Source organism: Globicephala melas, chromosome 3, assembly GCF_963455315.2.
Source record: "Globicephala melas chromosome 3, mGloMel1.2, whole genome shotgun sequence".
Lineage (NCBI taxonomy): Eukaryota > Metazoa > Chordata > Mammalia > Artiodactyla > Delphinidae > Globicephala > Globicephala melas.
The window spans coordinates 124699015-124724017 of NC_083316.1; the positions used below are offsets into that span (position 1 = coordinate 124699015).

The 25003-nt window shown below is 44.5% G+C and overlaps 1 protein-coding gene across 5 annotated transcripts in view; it reads right to left on the bottom strand.

Annotated features, from left to right (window-relative positions):
* The window catches only part of SH3TC2 (SH3 domain and tetratricopeptide repeats 2), a 182296-nt gene that overhangs the window by 19665 nt on the left and 137628 nt on the right, over positions 1–25003 (bottom strand). Inside the window, exons 16-17 of one of the 5 annotated variants that reach the window (XR_009563485.2) lie at positions 24737–24941; positions 20029–20206 (exon numbers count right to left, since the gene is read on the bottom strand). The exons of 1 other annotated variant lie outside the window; for it this stretch is intronic. The gene's annotated coding sequence lies outside the window, so the exon portion shown is untranslated. Of the gene's footprint in view, positions 1–20028; positions 20207–24736; positions 24942–25003 lie in introns of those variants that run through there. 3 more of the 5 variants (XR_009563481.2, XR_009563484.1, XR_009563482.2) reach the window with 3 other exon arrangements.

Below are 25003 nucleotides of genomic sequence, written 5' to 3' on the forward strand. Positions count from 1 at the left end.
GATAGCTCTCTATTTGTAACAGCTTCAAACTGGAGACTACTCAATCCCCTTTAACCATAGAAAAACTCATGGTGTATTTTCTCAATAAAATACTATACAACAGGGAAAATACATGAACTACCAAGCTCAAAACAAGGCAGAACAAATTTATGGTGCTATAAATCTGAATATTGATTAGGCTTTGGGAGGGTAGTGACTGGAAGAAGCAAGAGGGGCCTTCTGGGATGCTGGCAATTTTCTATTTCTTAATCTGGATGCTGGTTACACAAGCACGTTCACTTTGTGAAAATTCACTTAACAATTTGGGCACTTTTCTGTATATTTGCTATACTCCTCTTAAAAGTTAAAAAAAATAGGGCTTCCCTGGTGGCGCAGTGGTTGAGAGTGCGCCTGCCGATGCAGGGGACATGGGTTCATGCCCCGGTCCAGGAGGATCCCACATGCTGCGGAGCGTCTAGGCCCGTGAGCCATGGCCGCTGAGCCTGCGCGTCTGGAGCCTGTGCTCCGCAATGGGAGAGGCCACAACAGTGAGAGGCCCGCGTACTGCAAAAAAAAAAAAAAAGTTAAAAAAAATAAAAGTGTAGGTACAAGGAGTCATAAGCGATGGAATATATTTCCAGTAAAGTTGGAGATCTGAAAGTAGGTGAAATAATTGGTCTCATGTCTAGTGTCTCCAAGTCTTAGAATCCCAGAAATGGGAGGGACTAAATTAACTCAGAAAAGGGTAGTCTTCAGTCTTCACTTATTAAGCAGTGCCAGTTCTTGGCATTGGGGAGCTCAATGTTGAGCCTTCCCTGTCTAGGGCAAAGCCAGTCCAATGCAGTGGAGCAGCCCCCTGACCTCTCTAAAGGTCAGACCCAGTGCTCAGGTCTGTAGTTGGGGACTGTAGGAGCTGCAGTGATGTCACTGCAGCCTTGGTGGTCTGATTAGCTAGGATACCTGCTAGGATTGTAGATTGCCTTGTAGGAATTGTTTCAGTGAACTTAAGAGTCTTGCTGGGAAAAAGTCTAAGGCATTGGGGTCTCTAGACCTGAGGCTTAGAAACTTACTACTCAAGTTTCACTGCCTCTCAAGAATGAGAGGCTTCCTTTGATCTCCTAGAATTGATAGACTGAAGGAGCTGAGAAGGCCGTGCCTATACCAAGTCTGAATTCCTAAATTCCAATTTTGTCACACCATCATCAGCCTCACTCTCTCTCCTGTAGAGTTAGTTCAGGCTCCCTTTCCTTCTCTCCTGGAGCCCCAGGAGTCCCCCAGATTCATGCCTCACAACCCTCCATTCACAGGGTCTTCAGAGAGATCCTTCTAACATGCAAATACAACCATGTCACCTCCCTGTCTATAGCCTTTAATGGATCCCCCCCTTCTTGGGTTTCAAACTAAACTTCATCAGAAGGCTCAAGGCCCCATGACCTGTACTTGACCACCTGTCCAGTATCATCTCTGTCCACTTGTCCCCACTTTACAGTCCAATCAGGATACTGAATGTGGGGGCTGTTTCTCCTCTCTGTGCCTTTAACCCAAACACCCTTTCTTCTCTGTCTGTTAAATACTTATTTATCTTTTAAAACCATAGCCAGGCATCACTTCTTCCAGGAAGCTTTCCCTGACAACCCCTACTCCTTCCTCTCATTCTGATTTTGTACTTTCTTTCAGTGCATATGTTACATGGTGCTGTGTCGATTCACTGTGTGTGTCTTCCCTATTAAAAGCCCAGATGCTGGGTGGCCAGGATTTTTATTCATCTCCATTCCCAGTTCTTGCAATGGCATTTGGTATGTGGTATGGCATTTTTCAGTGAGGTTTTGATGACTAGACCCTTCAAAGTACAGCTCTATTGCTATCATTGAAGCGTAACTTTCAGGAGACTTTATCATTATTATTGTTTATGTGCATACATGGGTTAATGATAAGCAAACTAAAATCCTATAACTGCTTAATGAAGGAGGCTATTTCATTTGATCCTTGCAGCAGGTGCTTGATAGAATGGCCTCTCTCAAGCCCCCAATCCCACCCACAGACCGGCACAAAAAACTCAAATATGGGAGGAAATATTAGAGTTTCCCTTGATATTTATTTTTATCTCGGTTTTAAACTTTTTTATTTTATATGTTTTATAATGTATTTGATAATATAGTGGTATACAAGCAAATATGCACATATCATGGAAGAGTACTTAAAATTATTTTACTGATAGAGGACGTGATCAAAAAAGTTTGAGACACTGTGTTAGGTACCACAGGCTTCATGTTAGAGCACCTGAGAAAGGAAGGTGATGTGATCTGCCAGCCAAGTTGCAGGGTATGTATTTCATAGTTTGGTGACAAATTTCTGGCTGAGCTCAGTTCCCGTCTCCCCATTTTTCCTATTCCTGTTTCCCAATTACTAATAGTGGCAGCAGTATCAATTAATATGCAATAAGTGCTGGTTCTTTGCCAGACGCTGCATTAAACATTTTTACACATTACTTCATTTAAAACTCATAACAGCTCTGAGGTGGGCACTATCATCCCTGATTTACAAATGAGGAAACTAAAGTATAAGAACTTGCCCAAGATCTCAGAGCTACCAGTGGCAGAGCCAAGATTCAGTCCTAAGCCATGTAGGAGCTCCTTGAAAAAGTAGGTGGAGTTGAAGGGTAGTTCTGGATTCAAACAGAGATTTTGTCGTTTATTAGGAGGGCTGTACAACAGTATTGTCTCTACTCAGAGGTACGTGACACATTGTTTTAACGTCTAGTCCAAACCCTGTAATGGCCCTCTCAGGCAGAGGCAAATAAAACATGATGCACACGGGATCCTGCACTTCTGAAGGGTGTTGGATGCCTCACAGTACCAAAGGGAAACTGCTCTTATAAACAGCGTAATTCTTCACCACCACTGCCCCACCACTAGCCTCATCATGGCAAGATGCCCAAAGTCCTAAGCAGTAAGTACATCAGTGTTTAAAGTGAGTGTCAAGTGAAAAGCACAGCAAATCAGTGCGCCTTGTCTTCTGATGGCACAACCTCACCAAACTGTTTACTTGAAGCCGGCAACTGAGAGAGGGTAAAGAGGGTGAAAAATCTTCCAAGGCAGGTAGCAAAACAAACACTAGAGCAGCTGACAATGGCTCTAACTACCTGCTTCTCCAGCAGCCCCTGGGCACAGATCCTGGATCGCTCTCCATGTTCTAGTGTGCTCCCTTCATGCCTTGAGACTACTCTGTAGATCCCAGTCCCTCAAGGGTAACACCAAACAAAGCTCACCTTCCCCCCTAACATCTGTATCTGTATCATGCGTTTTTTTGCCAGTTTTCCCATCCCCCACTACCTGTTGGCATATGACACCACTTCACTCCACCCGGGAAATTCTTAGCAAGGAGAGAGGAGGTTTATGTACCCCTGTGATGATGAAACAACGACTTGGCCAAGGTCACCTTGTGATGGACTTAAAAATGAAACTGAAGCTTGGTGTCTGTCTACTGCCATCTATGGAGGACCACATTGGGTTCAGAACCTGACCTGGACGCCTTAGGAGTCTCAGGTTCATAATGTACTTTAGGAGCTTAGCTGAGACAGAGTATTCTCTTCTCCCTCCCTCTTCTTGAAGAATGGGGTCTGGCTAGGAATGTGGTACCCGTTTCCCAGACATTCAAGCTTGGCTTGGTTTATTTCTGGAGCCCAGGCTGGAACAGACCAGGAGACGAAATTAGGAGGATGCCCCGTCCTACTGCTAGGAATAAAATTAGGAAGGGTTCTGTCTCCTGCTGAGCCCAGACTATGATTGCAACAAAGCATAGAAGGAACATAGATCATCAGAGCAGAAAGAGCCCTCTGCAAAAAATGATGAAGTTGATAATGATGATGACAAGGAAAGTGATTACAGTAACAGCAGCTAGCATTAACTGAAGCTTGTCTACGTCAGGCACTGTGATAATCATTTTACATGAATTAGCTCATATAATCTAACCTAGTGATATTACTGCCGGGCCTCAGTTTCCTTATCTATGAAACGGGGGTGTTCTCAATTGCCCTCTGGCTCTAACATTCTGATTTTATGACAACTTTGAAGGTGGTCTCTGCTTACCTTCAAAACAAAGCCCAAAGGAACATGACAAAAGTAATACTTCCTTCTTCACCTTGCTTTATAGTTATTTTACGGTGTTCTTTCTCCACTGAGTTGAGCCCCCAAATAGTCCTATGGAATCAATTAATGGATACATAGAATAAACTGATTTGTGTTTCTTATAAAACATTTGGCTCCCAAGCTTGTAAGACAGCATCAGAGAACATAAAACTTTATTTAATAAGTACGACGTACTAAAAATATCCTTTACTGAGACACTGGGGAAAATTGAAAGGGCACCAGCTTAAGAATTGGGCGTTCCAGATGCTAATCCCTGCTCAGTCACAGCCTCAATCGTATGGCCTTGGGCGGACACTTCAACTTGACCTCAGTTTTGCCGTGCGTACAATGCTTTCTCTAAGTTCCTGACTGCTATTCTGGAATTCTGTTATGTAGAATAAGTATTCTCAAAGCTGTGTGGGGCTTTCCCTGGTAAATGTGGGTGGTCTTTCATTTGTTTGTTCAGTTTGTGGTTTGTTGCTGTTATTGGTTTGCTCATCTTGCTACCGCAAGTGTAGTCAATACCTCATGCATATAGTAAGCCAGGAAACATTTCTCAACAGTTCAGATCAGACACTCACATCTCAGCAGGGGTGTCAGACACTCACTTCTATTAAAGTGTCCAATGCTGAGGAAGGCTCCCAGAGCTGTCTGAGATCCTGTTGCTCTACCCTAAGGTTGGAGCAGGTTCACACCCTGCTCACAGCTCCTGATTGAACACTAGTTCCATCTTCCAAACTGGAGATGGACCCCACAGATGGTCTGAGATATAAAAGGCACCCCCCAAACACTTATCAGGAAAGCATCCTTTATCGTCCCATTTTCTAAATCCTCTGAGTGGAAAATAAGACCCAGAGATATGTGGGTCTTTGTAGGGCTGAGCAATTACATCTGTGCTCTGCACACCACTAATGAGGGTTCAGGGTCAAGGCTACTTGCAAGGAGTTTTAACAAGAAGGGAGGCTGACTGGAGAAAAAGCAGGGAAGGAAGTAAGGAGGCAGAAAGAGGAACAGGAAAAACTAGAGGAAAAGGAGGTGTGTACCATTAAATGCTTAGGGCACATAAGATGAGTCTCTGAATAAAGGACATGGAGGGTTCAATGTACAAATAATGAGGCTGACTATTTTATCTTCACTCTTGGAGATTTATAGCATGCCTTAGCGTGTTAAAATCCTTGTAAAATTCTGCAATTTAAAAAAAGTTTTTAAAGTTTATCCTAGTCCCAACCAAACTTTTTGGCCACAGAATCCAGTTTCCTTGTAGTGCTTATTAATATTCCTGGAATAGATAGAAAAATTTATCTAAGGGAGCCCAGGATGCTGGGGTGAAGAGGTATAAAGAGGGAACTGGTTCTTGTTTCCAAGGAGCTTACAAAATTGTGGGACAATACTTGCCTAAATGCGGAATTTTGCAAGATTGAAAACCAGTTTAAGGTAATGGGAGAGAATCATTATTCCCTGGGGAAGTGGAACAGACAGAACAGGTTGGGAATTCATCCATTAATCCTCAAGTATCTGGGGCACCTAGTAGATAGCAGACACCATGCTGGGCCCAAGGGATACACAGGTGAACAAGGCAGACATAACTTTCCTCTCCTAGAGCTTAACTTCCAGTGAGGAGAGACAAAAAATAAGTGCACAAGTAAGTAAATGTAGAATTATAAGTCAGGAGGAGTGCCCTGAAGGAAATGAGCAGGGTGCTCTAATAAAGCAATGGGGACCTGCTTGAGCTGGGTTCAGTAGCGATGGCCTTTCCAAGGTAGAGGCATTTAAGTTTCAACTTAAAAGTTGAGAAGAAGTCAGGCATAAGGCAAATGGGAGGGGAAAGGATCAAAACACACTTCATGGGGCAAGTGGAGGGTGTAGGCTGGGCTTTAGAGCATGAGTAGATTTAGGGAGAGAGAAAAAGGTGTCCAGTTACTTGTTAATTTAAGCAATGTAGTATTGAGCCTCTAAGGTGCTTCACTGAGCTAGGGATGCAGCAGGGGGCAGCCGACAAGCCCTTGGATTTCCTAGAGCATTCCAGTGGGGAAGACACAGAAAAGCTATAAACAAGTAAAGGAATGAGGTCATTTCAGGTAGTGAAGAAAATTCTATGAAGAAAATAAAGTAGGGTGATGAGGTGGGGTGAGGAAGAGGTAGTATTAGAAGACTTACTCAGAGAAGGACTTTCTGAGCATTTGATATTTGAAATGAGATCTGAATGACAGAAAGGAGAGGGCTGTTTGAAAAGCTTTCTGGAGGAAAACATCCCAGAGTGAGGTGATGCAAGAATGCTGAGGTGGGGAATGAGCCCAGGACATTCAAGGAACCTGAGGAAGGTTCTAAGTGAAGGAAACAACATGAGCGATGAGAGAGAAGGAGAAAGATCTGTTTAAGACCCTTTTTGGCTAAAATAGAGCTCTCAATATGGAACCAAAGGGTGAAATTTTTGGATAAGTAATCTGTGGCCACTTGAATATCAGGGTAAGGAACCTGTTTTCCAACACCACCTATAAGACATTGTTCCCAGGCACAAAGCACTCCTACAGACATGCCCACACTTTTATTACCCACCAAAATGCTGTAGGGCATAAGAAACTGCAACAGTTTCAAAATAACTATTAATAATATTTCAATAATGGCCAAATGGCAGAAATTGCTTCTTGTCCCTCAGTATTACTTCTTCCCTTCTTTCTCAGTAATACAGCAACCCAGTTTTAGGTAGGAGCATTACTACACTTCCCAGGATTCCTTGTAGTGAGGCTTGGCCATGTGACTAAATTATGGCCCATGGGATGTAAGTAAAAATAGCAAAGTCAAGCTCTGGAATGTGTCCCTAGGGGAGGGAGTATGTCCTCCCCCTCCCCCACACCTCTGTCTGGATTGTAGATATGACAGTTTTATTTCAATCCTGGATCATGAGGACAGGGGCCACCCCTAGGGATGGTGAACTGGAAGAAGCCTGGGTCCCGAATGACTATAGAGGTTCCCTACCAGCCACAGGCTGCCCCATCAGTGTTTTACATGACTGAGAAATAGACTTCTCTCTCGTTTCATTTAGCTGCTGTTTTTGTGGGTCTTTGTTATACACAACTTAGGCTGGACGCTAATGCAGCCACTTACTACAAGTTGTAGCAATGGATAAGATAAGCCTATTAGAATGCAAGTGAATGAAAATGTGTGTATTCCAAAGATAACCTTGAACCCTACATATATTCTACATATACATAGATTCTATATATCATTATATTTCTTAGGCAAATCTTTCAAAAACATTGGTACTTTAAAATATGTTTTTATCACAGGTTAGTATTTGCAACACAACTCACAGCAGATCATAACAGCATTAGTGTCAGGACACTAAGACAGAGCACTCCATGTGAAATTTGATTTGGTGAGTCCCTGGAGCAGGGCACAACTGACATCTTCCAGAGCAGCTGGAGCTGGGGTCTCATTAGAAATCATATGATTTCCATCAAAAGAGACATGGACTCTGGATTAATGTTGATTTCTCTCAAAGTTAAACATAGTCTTTACCATATGACCAGCAATCTCACTACTAGGTATTTGCCCAAGGGAAATGAAAACAATCGTCCCAACAAAGACTTGCACATGAATGTTCAGAGAACTTACGCATGTAGCCAAAAACTGGAAGTATCCCAGAAAAATAGATAAACGAATTGTGGTACATACAATGGAATGCTTCTCAGCAAGTAAAAGGCTTGAACTACGATGCATACAACATCATAGGTGAATCTCAAAATCATTATGGTGAGTGAAAGTAGCCAGACATCAAAGAGCACATTCTGGATGATCCCATTTTATGTGATATTCTAGAAGAAGCCAAACCAATCTATAGAAGAAGTAACAGAAAGCAGAGCAGTTATTGCCTCTCACTGCAGGTGGAAGTGGGGATTGGCTGCAAAGGAATACAAGGGAACCTTCTAAGGTGATGAAATTGTTTTATATCTTAACTGGGGTGGTGATCTAATAAGTATCACCACTGGTCAAAATTCATCAAACTGTACACTGAAAATAAGTGCACTTTACGGTATGGAACTTAATTTTCAGTAAAGTTGATTTTAAAGTGTTTTTTTTTTTTTTTTTAGTTACCATGCTAAACAGGAAAAAAGAAATGCTTTGGAGAAAGAAGGCAAATAGTGATTTGAAATGGAAATCCCAGGGGCTTCCCTGGTGGTCCAGTGGTTAAGACTCCATGCTCCCAATTCAGGGGACCCAGGTTCAATCCCTGGTCAGGGAACTAGAGGCCGCATGACGCAACTAAAAGATCCCGCATGCTGCAACTAAACATCCCACGTGCCACAGCTAAGACCCAGCGTAGCCAAATAAATAAATAAACAAATAAATGAAATGGAAATCCCAAATTTAATGTTAAAAGGGCAGATGTTCTGAATTGCTGGTTTTTTGTTTTTTTTTTTTTTTGAAGAAAGCTGCTTCTTGCATGAAGACTCTTGACAGCCGTGCTCCAAGAAAAGAAGCAGTAAGGACTGTTTTCCAGAAAAAGCAACTCTGGGTCTGCCAGTGGGTAACAGGGAGCAAATGAGGGAATGCACAGAGGGGCCAGACTTACTTGTGTATGAGAATCCCCTAGGGCAGTGCTTCTCAAATCATCTATGGCAAAGGACCAGGTGTTTTTGTTGGGGCAGTGTCTTGTTTGTTTTGTAAAATAAAAAATCACATATACTAGAGGTCACAGCATGTAAGTCTCCAAACACTCCTCGGTGTATGTCTGGCCTGTGTGCAGATTGTTAGCAAACATGCACAGACTGGCCTGGATGCTCAGAGCACTACCCCGGGGCTTCCCAGAACTGCTTGGGGTACAATTTGGAAGAGACAGGCCCAGTGTCAGCAGAGAGGCAGGAGCCAAAGACAACTGGGTTGTGAATATGAAAGTGGCCTTGTTTGAACACAGTGGACGGTGAGGTCTGAGGAAATGTGCTTACAAAGATTTCAAAACAGGTGCATGAGGTCAACAAAACACTGTTTTGGAAAGATTCATCTGGCAGCACACACAGGACAGTAAGGAACAAAGAGGCTTGAATCACGGGATTGATGTAGACGTTGTTGCAACCAACCAGGTGGGACATGACTAGGATTTGAACCTTGGTGGCAGCTGTGGAACTGGACAGGAGGGAGTGTAGGCCAGAGGGCTAGGATCGACAGCGACTGGCAACAGAGTGGAGAGGGGCCTGGGGGGTGAAGGCAGGGTCAGAGCTGGTCCTTTGATACAGGAGGACGCAGGTATTCCAAGGAACGAAAAGGAAAGGGAGGAAATTCACCTCTGCAGCTTCCATTTGCTCTGGGGAATAGGAAGAAGTCTCCTGGATGTGCCAGGGCTCCCTGGGCCTGGCAGTCGCCTGAGAGCTGACTCTGCTTGCCTTGGCCTCTGGCCCAGCAATCCCTGACCCACTGCCGCCCACAGTGCCACCCACAGTGAGTGACAAAGGGAGATGGTCAGAGGGGGTGGGAGAGAGCTCGTGCCTTTGTGTGTGCCATTTTCCATGCCTGGCATGCCTGCTTTCTCCCACCCGTAGCTCCTCCTCACCTTCTAGGCCCGGCCCAGATGTCACGCCGGGGGCAGAATGACTCACCCTCAGTTATGCTGGGATGGCTCTCCAATTTGTTAGAGCAAAAAAGCCACATCCCAGGACAGCTGCTCACGTCGGGCTGCCCTGCCACATTGCAGCGTCACCGTAGGGGTCATATCCAACTTCAGCTTCACCAACCTGTAGCACAATGCCTAATGCAAGTGACCGCACGCAAGACACAACACAAACGGATGAGGGAGACACCGAAGGAAGGACCAAAACAGGCAGGGAGGTCATGGGAAATGGGCTCAACAAGCATGGAGGTGAGCGAGAGCCAGAGGTCACATGAGTTTTCTTTCCTCTGCCCTTGATACATGTATGGCAACCATTATTTGAGACTTTAAACTCCCTCAACCCCAAATAATTTAGGGGCTCCTCTCTGAATGAAAAAACAACTGGCAGCCCAGTTAGTTTCAGGGTAGAAACTATACTCTGGATTTAGTCATCTGTACCCAGAGCGGTCTTAACTTTAAAGGCTGTAAGAAGCTGGGCTGAACTATGGAGAACAGTACGGAGGTTCCTTAAAAAACTAAAAATAGAACTACCATACGACCCAGCAATCCCACTACTGGATATACCCTGAGAAAACCATAATTCAAAAAGACTCATGTACCACAGTGTTCATTGCAGCTCTCTTTACAATAGCCAGGACATGGAAGCAACCTAAGTGTCCATCGACAGATGAATGGATAAAGAAGATGTGGCACATGTATACAATGGAATATTACTCAGCCATAAAAAGAAACGGAACTGAGTTATTCGTAGTGAGGTGGATGGACCTAGAGACTGTCATACAGAGTGAAGTAAGTCAGAAAGAGGAAAACAAATACTGTATGCTAACACATATATATATGGAATATAAAAAAAATGGTTCTGAAGAACCTAGGGGCAGGACAGGAATAAAAATGTAGAGAATGGACTTGAGGACATGGGGAGGGGGAAAGGTAAGCTGGAACGAAGTGAGAGAGTGGCATGGACATATATACACTACCAAATGTAAAATAGATAGCTACTGGGAAACAGCTGCATCGCACAGGGAGATCAGCTCACTGCTTTGTGACCACCTAGAGGGGTGAGATAGGGAGGGTGGAAGGGAGACGCAAGAGGGAGGAGATATGGGGATATATGTATATGTATAGCTGATTCACTTTGTTGTAAAGCAGAAACTAACACACCATTGTAAAGCAATTATACTCCAATAAAGATTAAAAAAAAAAAAAAAAGCTGGGCTGAGGGTGATCTGACCAGTAAACTGGAGAGTCACCACCTTCAGTCTGAGAACAAGGATCAAAAGAGAAGCTGGGTCACCCTTCAGCTCTACCGGCCCTGAAGTCACTAGTGTGACTACAAAAAGAGGTGGGATTATCACAGATCTGAAGATGGAAGCCCACTTTCAGTGTAGGGTTGCTCATGTCTCAGGGCGGGGAGTAGCCTGGGGTTTATGGTCTGGTCCTTTCTGATGGGTTGGTGCCCTGGTCATAGAGGATGTTACATGCTTTGAATATCACCCCTGACACACCCCTTAGCAGAAGCAATCGTCCCAGGGATTTTCTGATCCAAAGAATCCAGGCTTCTACAGCACAGAGGAAAGGGATTGAGACCCCGGAGGGAAGATACTAGAACAATCAAGTAGGGGAATTTTCAGTTGGAAGCAGGGATTCCTGGATGGGAAACTTTCAGTAGTAAAGCCAGGGCAGTCATGGGCAAACTGAGACGGTTGGTCAGCCTAGTTAGAAGGCATCTAAGAGATCACTGCCTTACTCTCTTTCATAAAATGTAGTCCCAGAGAGGGCAAGTGACTCAGCCAAGTTCACGCAGAGGCCAATGGCAGGGCTGAGACAGGAGCCCAGGTCTCCAACTAGCTCTGCAGGCTTTTCCCTCAATGGTGTTTGCTTTCAGCATCCTTTTTCACTTAGATGACTACAGCCCCTTCCTTGGTACCACCCCAAGCAGAGGATTTTCCAACAGCTGATTACCTGCTAATTGTTAGACAGGAGGGATGTTGATGTGCCCCAGGAGCTTTTTGGCTTGTTCTCTGGCAGCCTGTCTCCTTTGTCTAATTAAAGAAATGCTCTCATCCAAGCCTGGACCAGTGGATCTGCTTCTCTCTCTCCCCCTTGGGCCCCAAACTAGACACAAAGTCTCAAAAGGGATAAAATCCTCTTCCCGTGTCACCCTTAGGATAGCCATGGCAGAGGGCAGAGAGTAAATGCACACACGGGAAAACTCAGCAACCAATGGTGCAGGGCGTCTCCAACCACCTGCAGATGGCACCTTTGGTTTTCATCTCCTCTCATTCCTTGGAGGACTGAGTGGTTAACTCAGCAAGTGATCCCCCTGCCCAACCCTCCTGGAATCAGTGGTCCGAGAGTGTGAGGCCCTGGCTGAGGCAGTCTGCAGGTGTGTGGCAGTGCGTGCTTCCCAAGGACATAAAATCCAGTGATGGGCAGATAGCTGTACCACCACAGGCTTTCAAAACAAGCGTACAGAAAATGAGCTCCAGGCTGTCTGTTTACAAATGCTGTGGTTTCTTCTTCTCTCTTTTCATGCCTGAATCTGTTCAGGAATGTCACATCCCAGCCTTTCTGGGCTGACCACATGTCACAGTGGCAGCCATGGTAATGCTGCACAGTCTAGAATGTGGTACTTCTGAATGAGTCAGGCAGAAATGCCAAGTGTAAACCTGCCTCATACTACTTCTTCATGTGACTCCAGGGCTTGGATCATTGGGTGGTGTATTTCAAGATTCTTGAAGACAACATGCAATTTGCTGTCCAGTTTGGTGAGTGACAAAAACAGAGAAGTATGACCACAAGAATAATGAGTCAATTTTCATCACTGTTTAGTTTGTAAAATCCTTTCATAGCCATGGTCTGGATTGATTCTTACAATATCTTTGTGAGGAAAGCAAGGCTGATAAAGTTCAGAGAGTGGAAATGCCTCAGATCAGATGACTAGTAAGGGCCAGGCAGGCCTGAGCTATTGGAGGCGTACATGCTTCAGAGCTTTTCCCACTGCACCGTCCAATGTCTGCCTACTCAATCCTCCTCCAGAAGTGGATCTGCTCATTAATCCATTATGTGGACTGGCACACTCACAGGGGCTTTTCTGAAGCACTGAGGTGGAAGTTTGACAATAAAGCAAATGAGGATTTAAATAAGAATTAAATAAAATAAGGTTTGGGAAACGGCAGAGGGTCATGGCTGACAGCCATCACTCTGGAGCTACTGGACCTGGATTCAAGACCAAGTTTTGCCACTTACTAGCTGTATGACCTTGGATATGTCACGTCACCTCTCTGAGTTTCAGTTTCCTCATCTGAAGTATGGATAAAATCAGTACCTGCTACACAGGGCTGTGAGGATTAAATGTGATAATGTATGCAAAATAGCTTAGCACAAAATTGGCACTTGATAAATATTTGCTGACTAATGAACTGAAATGATTGGCAAGGCTGGGATATGAAAAAAGAGCTGGCTGACTTTGAAGCCAGGGCTCTTAACTCTTACGAAATGCTGATGCCCAAACTTGCCAAACACCTCCCACCAGACAATGAGGGTAGCAGGCATTCTTTTTTTTTTTTTTTTTTTTTACGGTACATGGGCCTCTCACCGTCATGGCCTCTCCCGTTGCGGAGCACAGGCTCCGGACGCGCAGGCTCAGCGGCCATGGCCCACAGGCCCAGCCGCTCCACGGCATGTGGGATCTTCCCGGACCAGGGCACGAACCCGTGTCCCCTGCATCGGCAGGCGGACTCCCAACCGCTGTGCCACCAGGGAAGCCCTAGGAGGCATTCTTGAAACAGCTGGATGATTCTCCTTAAAGCCCCTTCCAAGGCTCAAACATCCATGCCTCTCTCCTACTTCCTTGGATACGTTACAAAGAACTTCAAAAAGGAGGAGCTTGGGAAGGGAGTGTAACCTCCATACCAGAGATATGTCTTCACACGAGGGAAGAAGTAGACTAGCAAAAATAGTTGGGTAGATCTGGCCTCATTCTACACCCAAGACTGTACGTTTCTGCCTTTGGGACTTAGCATCGTGGTGTGCCAGGGCAGGAAAGGACCACAGATAGATGTTGTTTGGTGAGAACACGGAGGCCCAGAGAGATCAAGCAGCTTGCTCAAGACTGCACAACCATGCTGTGGCAAAGCCAAGACTGGAACCCAAGCTTCCATCTCTAGACTCCCTGCCACCACCTCCCTAAATACACAGGCTTTCAAAATCATTAGGGCACAGAATAGTCCAGCATTAAGCTTTAGAAATCCCAATTGGCCCTCCCGCATTTCTTCTTGAGGACAAAATCACACAGGGGTAAACTGTATTAAAAAGTCTTTTGAGATGACAGAGGAGGTGTTCCCTCAGACAGGAGCTCCGAAGAGAAACAGAGTTGAAATATTGATTTGATCCACAGATCACCTGGGTTCCATGTCGTGTGCAATTTTTATCTTTTTCGGTATTTCAGATGGTGAAGTGTCAGGTTCATGAGCCCAATGTGCTCTAATAAGTGCATTCCAAATGTCTCTGCAACAGTGCCAAAGGAGGGACATGCCTCGTTCAGCCCTCACTGGAGGATTGGAGAAACAGGTTGCTCCAATCCCCACTCAAGTTTATTAGGAGGTACCCTACCCACCCCACCCATGAATTCCAAACAACGGCTTCATTCTCACTGTCCTTCACAACTAGGTCACTGGCCTGGCTGGGGAAGGGTTTCTGGAACCCCAGAATATCAGAGCTCAGAAACACTCAAATGAAACTCCTTGCCTCTCAGCTGAGGGAACTGAGGCTCTGAGAGAAGGGTCATGCTTTGGGCTCAAGGTGAGAGTTTTAGTCATTTGGCCCACAATTTCCTTCCTGCGTGGTGGCCTGAGCAGTTCAGAAACAGAGCATCTAACCAAGAAGCCAGGACTCCAGGGAAGCAAGGAGCAAGAAGAAGCACCCAGCCCTAGGAGCTTCTAGGAGCACTTGGCAGTCCAGAAGGGCTGTCCCCTGACAGCACAGGTATCCCAGTGCAAGCAGCCAGGTGCTTGCATAATGTAAAGCCACGCCTGCTTCCGACACTCACCAAAGAAAAGTAAGCCTTTCCCTTTTCATGTCTCCCTGCATCCCTAAAGCTGGATTTCCTGAACAGATATCACCTGGAAAAGAGACCCCTTCGTTTGTAATAAGAGATGTGTATGTTACATGCAAGGAAAGACAATCCCAAGTTTCAAAGCCAAGTCGCATTACTAAGGAATTTCCTCCTTTTCAGGTAATTTAATTAAAATAGTAGGCATGGTTCTCTGGGAACATACAGTTCTGGAATTGAATAATCTATCGATTAGGTCTAGAAAGCTTGCTTGTACTGAGTCATCCGCTTTTGTTGGGATTTGAGCTTGGGGTTGGGGGTTTTCTTTTACATTTGTTTTGGTTTTGGTTGCTGGGGGTGGGGTCTTTCTCAAATGTAATCCTTGGAAAAAACTGATTAAGCCCAAACAAAATAACAACAACCCCTCTAAAAAATAAATACTTGGTAATGGGTAAGAACCACAGAACAAATGTTGATTCCTAAAGTCATCTTTGAGACCTGCTGATATAAGAAAACTCTCCTAGTCAAAGCTTTGGAGTGTGGTAAAAGAAATGAATGTTTGATCTATTTCACTTTGAGCAAAGACTGAGGGGGTTAATACTGGTCCTCACGACAATAGCACAACTAACATATATTGAGTGCCTTCTGTATGCCAGGCACTATGCTAAGTGTTTCCTATCACCTTCTTCATTTAATCCTCATGATAACCCAGTTAGCTCTAAGTTAACTGTCATTAGCGCCAGCTCCATTTTACTAGTTGGGTAACTGAGGATTTTGGAAATTGAACAACTTGCCTATACATGGCAGAGCTGGGATCAGAACAGAGGTCAGCTCATTTCAGAGCCTGTTTCTTAAATTATTATGTTCTACTGCCTGCCAATCTAAAGAGCTTCTTCTACTTTAGTTAATTAGGGCCCTGGGAGTAGGGTATTTTATTTTCATTAACTGGCAGGAAATAAACTTCAAGTTCAGCATGTGTTATTGAGTGCTGAAGTGTGACTCTTGACCTGGTTCAGGGAGTGTTAGAATTCTTCATCAGCAAACACAGGTTCTTTCATTCAAATCCATATCAGCACCTAAGATAAAACAGGTTCTGTACTCAATATGGGAAATGCAGAAAGAAAAGACACAGGGTCTGCCCTTGGGGAGTTCCCAGTCTAGTGAAGGGAAACAAACTTGTGAGTAAGTTATCACCATTCGGTTTGGTAGGTGCTGCAGTCAGTGCTTGTGTGAGGTCCTGTGAGTAGCAGAGCAGAAGATGAAGTGTAATGTGGTGCTTATGTAAATTCACGGATTGTACAGCAGGAGAAGCCTGAGATTGAATCCTGGCTCCTCCATTTAATGAGTCGAATGACCTGGACAAGTTCCTTAACTTTCTGAGCTTCAGTTTTTAATCACATTTAAATGCTGACAGCACTATAGTCTGTGCCTCATCCCACTGTTACAGGATGGAATGATATAACGTCTGCTCCAGAACACAACCTAGCACATAGTAAGTGCTACATAAATGGAAGCCATTAGGGAGGATTAGTCTAGGGAATCAGGGATGATTCTACACAAGACTGGGGCAAGAAGAATGAGTTGGAAGTGGTCATTTCAGGAGAAGAGATGGGACAGAAGCCAGAAGGGGTGAACATGCATTGTGCGCTCAGGGAAAGGAGTGGTTTACAAGGGCAGAAGAGAAGCAAGACAGAAGCTGGAGATGCAACAAGTGTCAAAAAAGAAAGTGATTAGCAGTGACCAGTACTCTGAACACAAGTGTGCAAAGACATAAGGTACAGGGGATTCACCGCAGCATTGCTTGTAATGGGGGTCATGCATGAATGAATACATAAATATATAAGTAAACAAACAAATAAATGGAAACAACTTCAGTAGCCATCAAAGGAAGACTGGCGAATGAACAAATGCATGAAGGAATAAATAAATAAATAAATAAATAAATGGTATTTCTAAACCTCAGTATTTATCAAAAGAAGATTGGCTAAATAAATTGTGATATAGTCATAAAATGGAACACTGGTTGGACATTTTTTAAATGATATGTATCCATACACACTTACATGGAAAGACATCTGCAGCACAGTATTAAATGAAAATGCCAATTGTAGAAGCATATGTTAAAATGATCCCAAATTTGTAAATTCATAAGCAACAGCATAGAGGAATTTTTACCAAACTATTTTATAGTGGTTACTTCTGGGGAATGGCATAGAGTTGGGAGTGGGGGAGTGTTGGCTTGCATGATCTCAGTTCCCGTACCAGGGATGGAACCAAGGCCTCTAGCAGTGAGAGTGCACAGTCCTAACCACTGGACTGTCGGGGAATTCCCAAGGTGATGTTTCATTTTCTACTCTACATACCTCTTCAATATTTGAATTCTTTATAAAAAACAAGTATTATTTTTTGGTATTTTTATAATAATTTTTTTAATTTAAATTTTAATACCCTGTAAGAGTTGAATAGGATAAAAAAAGAAAAAGAGCTATTGGGAGGTCATTGGTTACCCATAAAAAAGCAGGCTCAGTGGCAGAGTGGTGGTGCAGAGATGAACAAAGGAGTGGGGTGAACAGTGGAGTCAGCAGTGGCCGCTCTTCTCTGCACACATGTCAGATGGAGGACAGGAGCCAGAGAAGAGAAGAAAGTGGGGTGCTGCAGAAGCCTTGAGGGGAGCTCCAGGGAGGGACCAGGGAAGAATAAGATGAAACAGGTGAGGGGAATACATTTAGTGGGGAAGGAAGGAATGAAGGGAGGGAGGGAGGGAAGGGAAGGGAAGGGAAGGAGGGAGGGAAGGGAAGGGAAGGGAAGAGAAGGGAAGGGAAGGGAAGGGAAGGAGGGAGGGAGGGAGGGAAGGGAGGAAAGGAGGGAGGGAGATGGTGGTTGACAATCCTAAGAGTTCTGAGAAAATGGTGGGTGGTCTCAGGCTTATCAGTAAGGTGGGTGGGAGGTGGTTTCCTGATTAGGCAGGTAGAGAGGGGAGGTGGTGACCTCAGGTTGAAGGCTTGAGGAGATTAGCGCACCTGATTTCTAACTACTCAGAAGGGATTGGAGGGAGTTCCTCCTCATTACCCCCAGCTAAGGCCCTCCCATTCCTGGACTCCCCATTCCAAGTTTCCAGGCTTCCTTGTGCCAGCCCACCTTTGGTTCTCTCCAGACACAACTCTTTGTTTGCTGCAGCGTCCCTGGGGATATGAAGGTGAGGAAGGGCAGAGGGTGGGTGGCCTGTGGCTACAACTACTAACAATGCTGCTTCCGGGTATTTTGTCCCTGATGGAATAAAACTTTCTGTTGTTGTTGTTAAGGAAGGGAGAATGGTCCAAGCTCTCTAGAGTACACCAGAAGTGCCTGAAGGTGCTCAGAGCCAAAGCCTTTCCTCACAGCCTGGGTCAGCTGGGGATTATCAGACCATGTGTCCTGATTTTTCTATTTGAAACTATAACCAGCATCTCATTAGCATTGACGATTTCATTATTGCTGAAATCATCCTCGGAAAATGGTATTTGGAAATGTGGAAGGAGAGAAGAAGGAAGACAAATAGTAGGAGGAAGAAATGAGAACAGGAAAGAAGGTGAGTCTCCAGGTCTCAGAAGGATGACAGAGGATTAGATGAGAAATGGGTGCCCTGCAGCCGAACTGAGAGGGTTTGTGGTCCTGGGTGAAGAATTTTAGTTGTTTTCTTTAGGCCGTGAGAGGTGCTTAGAACCTGAGGTTTCCACGTGGAAACCCATCCTCTCACTCTCAAACTAGGAGGCTGGTCCAGGGGATGAATAAGACAGCACACAGCTCCTGCTCCAGCCCAAACGTCTAAGGTAGATGGTGCTCGGGATGAGCATGCACCCCTACTTGGGGGAGTGGGAGGATGGCCCTGCTGGCCTGGGCTGAGTCGAGGTCTATGCCAGGTGAAATTTAGTCAAGAGGACATCAGCTGACAGTTGTCTAGCACCCAGTGACAGAGATCCTCAACCTTCTCTGCTGTGTTGAGGATCAGAAGGCTCTGGGCCGACTGCAACGAGAAGAAAATCCCCTGGAGGTATGGTATCTAAGAATACCATAAGAGCTGGAAGGAACCTTAAAGATCATCCAGACAGAAGTGATCACTTCTTCCTCTGTCTCTACAGCACTTTTTGCAGATAGCATGCTGTATTTTAATTTATTGTCATGCATCTATGCAAAAAACCCTATTTTATTCACTGTGCATTGCCAAAGCATGGCATCTAGCTTGAGGTAGATTCAGCAAATGTTTGTGAGTGCTTGTTGCATTTATTGATGAGAAAAAAAGGAGTCCAAAAAAACTGTAAAGACATTCCAAGCTATTAACTTAATCAGGCTAATGACATGCTGGCCAAAGGATCAGCTCCAGCCTGTAACATTCAGGCCAAAACATGAAGGCTTTCCACAGTGTACAGTAAGATGGAGAGAAATCAGTTCCAACACACAGTGTGTCCTGTGCAGGGGCAGCCTGGCAGCTACATCTTGGAAGCAGCCTTGTAAGCAAAAGGGATTTACAAGAATATCTGACTAAGGAGGTCAGAGCCCCCAAAGATGCTCTAACCCTAAGGTAGAGTGTATGAGTTACCATCTTCCCTTTTTGCAGTTAGAACTGGTCCCATCTCTCCCCAGGGAGAGTGAGTAGCTCTTCAAACCTCCTGAGATGTGTTCAAAAAGTACCTGAAATAGAGTTAGGTGTCCAAGTGAGTGGCTGAGTTGTGTGTCGGGGACTACCAAGGGTCAATCTTTGAATTAACCCCTCCTATAACAGCCTTCAGACTTCACTCAGACAAAAAGAAAGAACGTGAAATCCTTCTGAAACAGTATCTGCCAAAGTGTTTCCTCAGGATACTAGCCCCCACATATGTTTTTGGAAAGAAAAACATGACTCTGTGATCAGAAAAGATGGATAAATGCTGCATTCTACACCTGCTCTGGAGGAGTCACCACATACATTAGCACATTAAAGGCACTGAGAAATCCTGCAGTGAGGAATCAGGTTGAATTTTGTTCAAACCAGTATTGCACAAAATTATGTCACCAGGGGACACTCTGTTCCATATCACCCTTAGGACAATGGCTCTCGGATTTTTTGTTCATAGTACATTTTCAAATTCTGGAATTGGGGCAGCACACTTGAAATCAGGAATGTGGGCAATGGGAGCAGGCGGGTCTAGTGTTAAACAAGGTCTCTCCATGGGACAGCCAGAGCTGCATGATTCACTCAGTGCTGAGTTGAAGGTTGACTTGAATTTGGCTCTGTCCTGATCATAAACTTTCTTATAAACTCCCAAAACCAAGTTGCCACCTATTCCAGTAAAGTCTTCCTTGGAATGCCTCAGCTTCACACCACGCCTCTTTACAGCCTGTTGACCCAGCTCTGCAGGACATCACAGCATCCACTTAGCTCAGAGTTCTCCCCAGCAGGCATCCTTGCAACAGTGTGATGCGCAGCTGAAGCAAAAATAAATTTTACACACATTGAAGAAAGTTTGGCAGCATATCTGTAAATAGTTTAAACCACACAGGCTGAGAGCACCGGCCCTGGAACTGGTATTCCAAGAAGTAAACTAGGAGGGCTGTTGAGAAAAGGCATTCATGCGAGGTTATCTCAGGGATAACCCTTGCTTCTTAAAAGGCATGGAAGCATGCCTGGGTGGGGTAGGGATGCAGGGCTGCTGGATCCCTGGGAGCCAACGTCCAAAGTCCTCCCAAATACAGAGATAGAAAGTAGTATATAAATCCCATTTTCCTGTTTCCAATTCTTTAAACAATAAATTTCCTTGGAAGCTTTCAGTATTTATTTAGTTAGTTACATGCTTGTGATTTGTTATTTTCTTAAAGCAACCTACCAGAAAAATTCGGTAACCCTTAATTAATTCTCATTAGGGAATCGTGATGTGTGAAAAGGTGTCAGACAAGAACAAAGACCCCTGCACCCTCCTCCTGCCTCTGCCTCTAGATGAGCAAGTAGCTTCACTCCTCTGAGGCTCAATTTCCTAAGCAGTAAAAAGATGGGTTGAAATTGGTAACTTCTGGAACGCTTTCAAAGCTGATATATTCTGACTTCTAAAATGTGCAAAAAATAGTTCTAAAATTAATACGTAAATAGCAGATGAAGTGTAGTGAATGACATTATTATTGAATGATTATTTATTTACCATTAGCATTTACTGAAAGCAATGTGCCAGCATTGTTCTAAGTTCTTTGCATGTTATTATCTATTTAGTCATACAGCATCTCTATGACCTAGATGTCATACCTTGTCTTACAGGTATTAAGATATTAATATCTTACAGAGATTAAAAGCCTTGGCCAGGACAACACCGATAGTAAGTAGTAGAGCTAGGATTTGAATTCAGCAACTTTAAAACTACTATGATGTTGATTTTCCAAAATATCAAACTTAAAAGTATAATAACAGATGCTGGCATGTCTTTTTATATGAAATGTGTGTGAAATATAAATCTGGGAAAGAAAACCCACATACCTAAAGGGGGAAGATTTCTAAAAGGGGCTGATGTGATAACGAAACTAAATTTTTCAGCCAAAACACAGAGTGAAATCTATTTCACACATGTCCCGGTGGCCTGACATGTTGGACCCGGATTGGTAAGTTGCCATGGCAAGGCTCTGGAGCCAGGTTCAGGAAGGAGTGAGGTAAGCTGCAGGGTGAGCCCCAGAGGGAGGAAGCTGGCAGGCAGACAATGGAAACTTAGAATCCTTGCATCGAAGAGCTACTAGGAAGCCTAGAGGCCATCCCATCAAAGCCCCCACCCAAATCAGGCATTGCCTTTACAACACCCTGATGGGTATTTATCCAGCCCTGCCTGAGCATTCCCAGAGATGGAGTTTGCTTTGCTTACCAGAGAGACTTTCCTAATTGCTGGACACCTGAAGATATTAGAAAGCTCCATTCCTTTTAATGAGACAGAATATGCCTTATGGTGATTTCTGCCATGGGCCCTGGTTCTGCCTCCGGGGGACCCCAAAATAATATGTGACCCCTTTTCCTATGATAGGCTTCAGAAATTAGAAGGTTCACTGAGTCTTTCACCATCAAGCTAAAGAGACTGGCCCCTGCAGACATGCCTCATGGGGCAGGTCTTGTCCCATGACCATCTTAGTTGCCATCCTATGGTCACTCTCAGACTGACAAAGGCCCACAACTTACTCACCTTGGAGTCCTTTGTAGGACCTAGCCCAGGGCCTGCCACATGGTAGTAAGCATGATGTGATTTTTAATTTGAACAAAACTGAACAAGGAAACTGCAAGGGGAAAATATGGCGAAAAGTGAGAGCCTAAGTCCTTGACAGCATCATTTAAATAGCACCTACATCCATTTCTAGATCTGGGGCCATTTTCCAGATCCTCCCTTGGCGGGGGTGGGGGGCGGAGCCATTTTCTTCACATGGCTACAATTGGGCTTTGGAAACACTGATCCCTGCCCAAGACTTGAAAGAGGTATTTTGGGGATCAACATTATGACTCCAGTACCTAGCCCAGGGCCTGGCCCACAGTAGCTACCAGATAAACACTGAACAAATGATCAGCAATAGTAGCTTATTATGCACCTACTATGTGCCACTTTCTTATGTATATTATGCATATTACCTGATTCAAACCTTGCAACTCTATGATTAAAATATTAACATACCCATTTTACTGATGAGGAAATTGAGAATCCAAGAGGTTAGGAAACGTGCCCCAAGCAACTCACCTAGCGAGTGGAAAAGCCACAGGTCAAACCCAGACTTGCCTATCTCTAAAGCCAATTGCTTTTAACTGCATCATACTGCCTCCTAAGGGGAAAAATGAAAGAGAGATGGGGAAGCAGATAGAACAACGGAGAGACAGGAAAAGGAAAGAGCATTTAAAATAGCTTTTTGAACTGTAAAACTCTGTAAAAGGAAGCACTGAGACCTGTAAGAGAGAGGGGCCCTCTCTAGATCAGTCATATAACAGGTTTTCTAAACTGGAAATCAGGGGTGGAAAATTCCAGATTCTGATGTCCCTGCTTGGTGTGCAGAGACTGCTGTGGGGCTGGGTTGTCAGAGCTCTGGAGCTCCCTGCATTCACAGGCACTTGAAGATGTGCATCGCTTTCTCTAACTGCACGTTGGCAAGCACAGCTTTGTTCCCATCCAAGTCAAGAGACCTAGACCAGGCCAGCCATCAAAGTCCACCAGATTGCACCCTGCCCCTTGTCATCACATCCTCTACCCCAGGCATTTCCTTCAGGCCCTACAAACTTCCACTGTGTCCCTCAAACACCAGCAAAGACACCATTGTCTGGCTTTTGCCCCAAATCGGGCCACGAGGGTTTTACAGAGCATGTGTCCTGTGCCCACTTTTGTGCTTGACACCTGCCGTAAAAGAAACCACAACTGGAATCCACTATCCTAGTGGTGCATAGGCTAATGGGGGACTCTCAGGCATGAAGGCCACTTTGCAGAGGGGAAGGAGCCAGTCTCTATATCAATGTTCCCCAGCCCATTTCTTTCAGAGCAGCTGGAGGGGTGTGACTTAAAAATCAAACCAAACCTCATCACTTTCCTGTTCTTCTGCTTGAAACTCTCATGGCTCTCCACTCTGTTTAGAGTACAGACTAAATTCCCATGAGGCCCGCCGGATCCCCTGCCCCTCTCCCTAACCTTGCCTTGTGGCGCCTGGCTCCTGCCCTGGCCAACTTTCAGAGCCTCAGACTCATGCTTCCCCCTGCCTTGGGTGCGTGCTGGTCCCTCTTCCCAGAATGAGGTCTCTCCTGCTGCTCCGTGGACCAACTCTTCCTCCTCCTTCTGAAACTCATGCCCTAAAGGCAGCCATCACTCAACCCTAGGCCAGGTTATGCCCCCTTGTTATGAGCCCTCAAAGCACCTCTACTCCTTCCCTGCAACACTTTTAATTATCTTGGTTTTCTTTGTTTGTCTGTTTGTTTGTTTTGCGGTAAGCGGGCCTCTCACTGTTGTGGCCTCTCCCATTGCGGAGCACAGGCTCCAGACGCGCAGGCTCAGCGGCCATGGCTCACGGGCCCAGCCACTCCGCGGCATGTGGAATCTTCCCAGACCGGGGCACGAACCCGTGTCCCCTGCATCGGCAGGCAGACTCTCAACCACTGCGCCACCAGGGAAGCCCTATCTTGTTTTTTTAATTGTAGTATAATTGACTTAAAATATTATATCAGTTCCAGGTGTACAGTATAGAGATTCAATATCTTTATACATTATGAAATGATCACCACAGTAAGTCTAGTTACCATCTGTCACCATACAAAGTTATTACAATATTATTGACTATATTCCCTATATTACATCCCTGTGACTTTATTTTATAACTAGAAGTTTGTACCTCTTAACTCCCTTCACCACCTATTTCACCCATCCCCCTACCTTCCTCTCATCTGGCAATCACCAGTTTGTTCTCTGTATCTGGAAGTCTGTTTCTGTTTTGTTATGTTTGTTCATTTGTTTTTGTTTTTAAAATTCCACATATAAGGGAAATCGTATGGTATTTGTCTTTCTGTGACTTATTTCACTTAGCATAATACTCTCTAGGTCCTTCCATGTTGTCACAAATGGCAGGATTTCATTCTTCTTTATGGCTGAGTAATATTCCATTGTACATATGTACCACATCTTCTTTATCCAGTCGTCTATTGACGGATACTTATGTTGCTTCCATATCTTGTCTATTGTAGATAATGCTGCAATGAACACTGAGTGCATATATCTTTTCGAGTTATTGTTTTATTTTCTTCAGATAATACCCAGAAATAAAATTTCTAGGTCATATGGTACTTCCGTTTTTAATTTTTTGAGGAACCTGCATACTGTTTTCCATAGTGGTTGCACCAATTTACATTCCCACCAACAGTGCACAAGGTTTCCCTTTTCTCCCCACCCACTCCAACATTTATTTCTTGTGTTTTTGATAATAGCCATTCTGACAGGTGTGAAGTGATATCTCAAAGTGGTTTTTAATTACCTGTTAGGTCTATCTCCCCTAATAAAGTCTGAGCTCCATGAAGCAGTAGACTGTATCTGCTGGGCTTGCTTTTCTCCTCCCAGAGATATAGTAATCATGGAAGAAACATCTGAGGGTATATAGATGTTCTAGCCCAGCCGTTGGCTGTAGCTGGCCGTGTGCTTCAGGCAAGTCCTTCCCCATATCTAGGCCTCAGTTTCACCAGCTATAAAATGAGACAGATGGGCTGGGTAACCTCTGAGGCCTTTCACCATCTTAAAGTTCTAG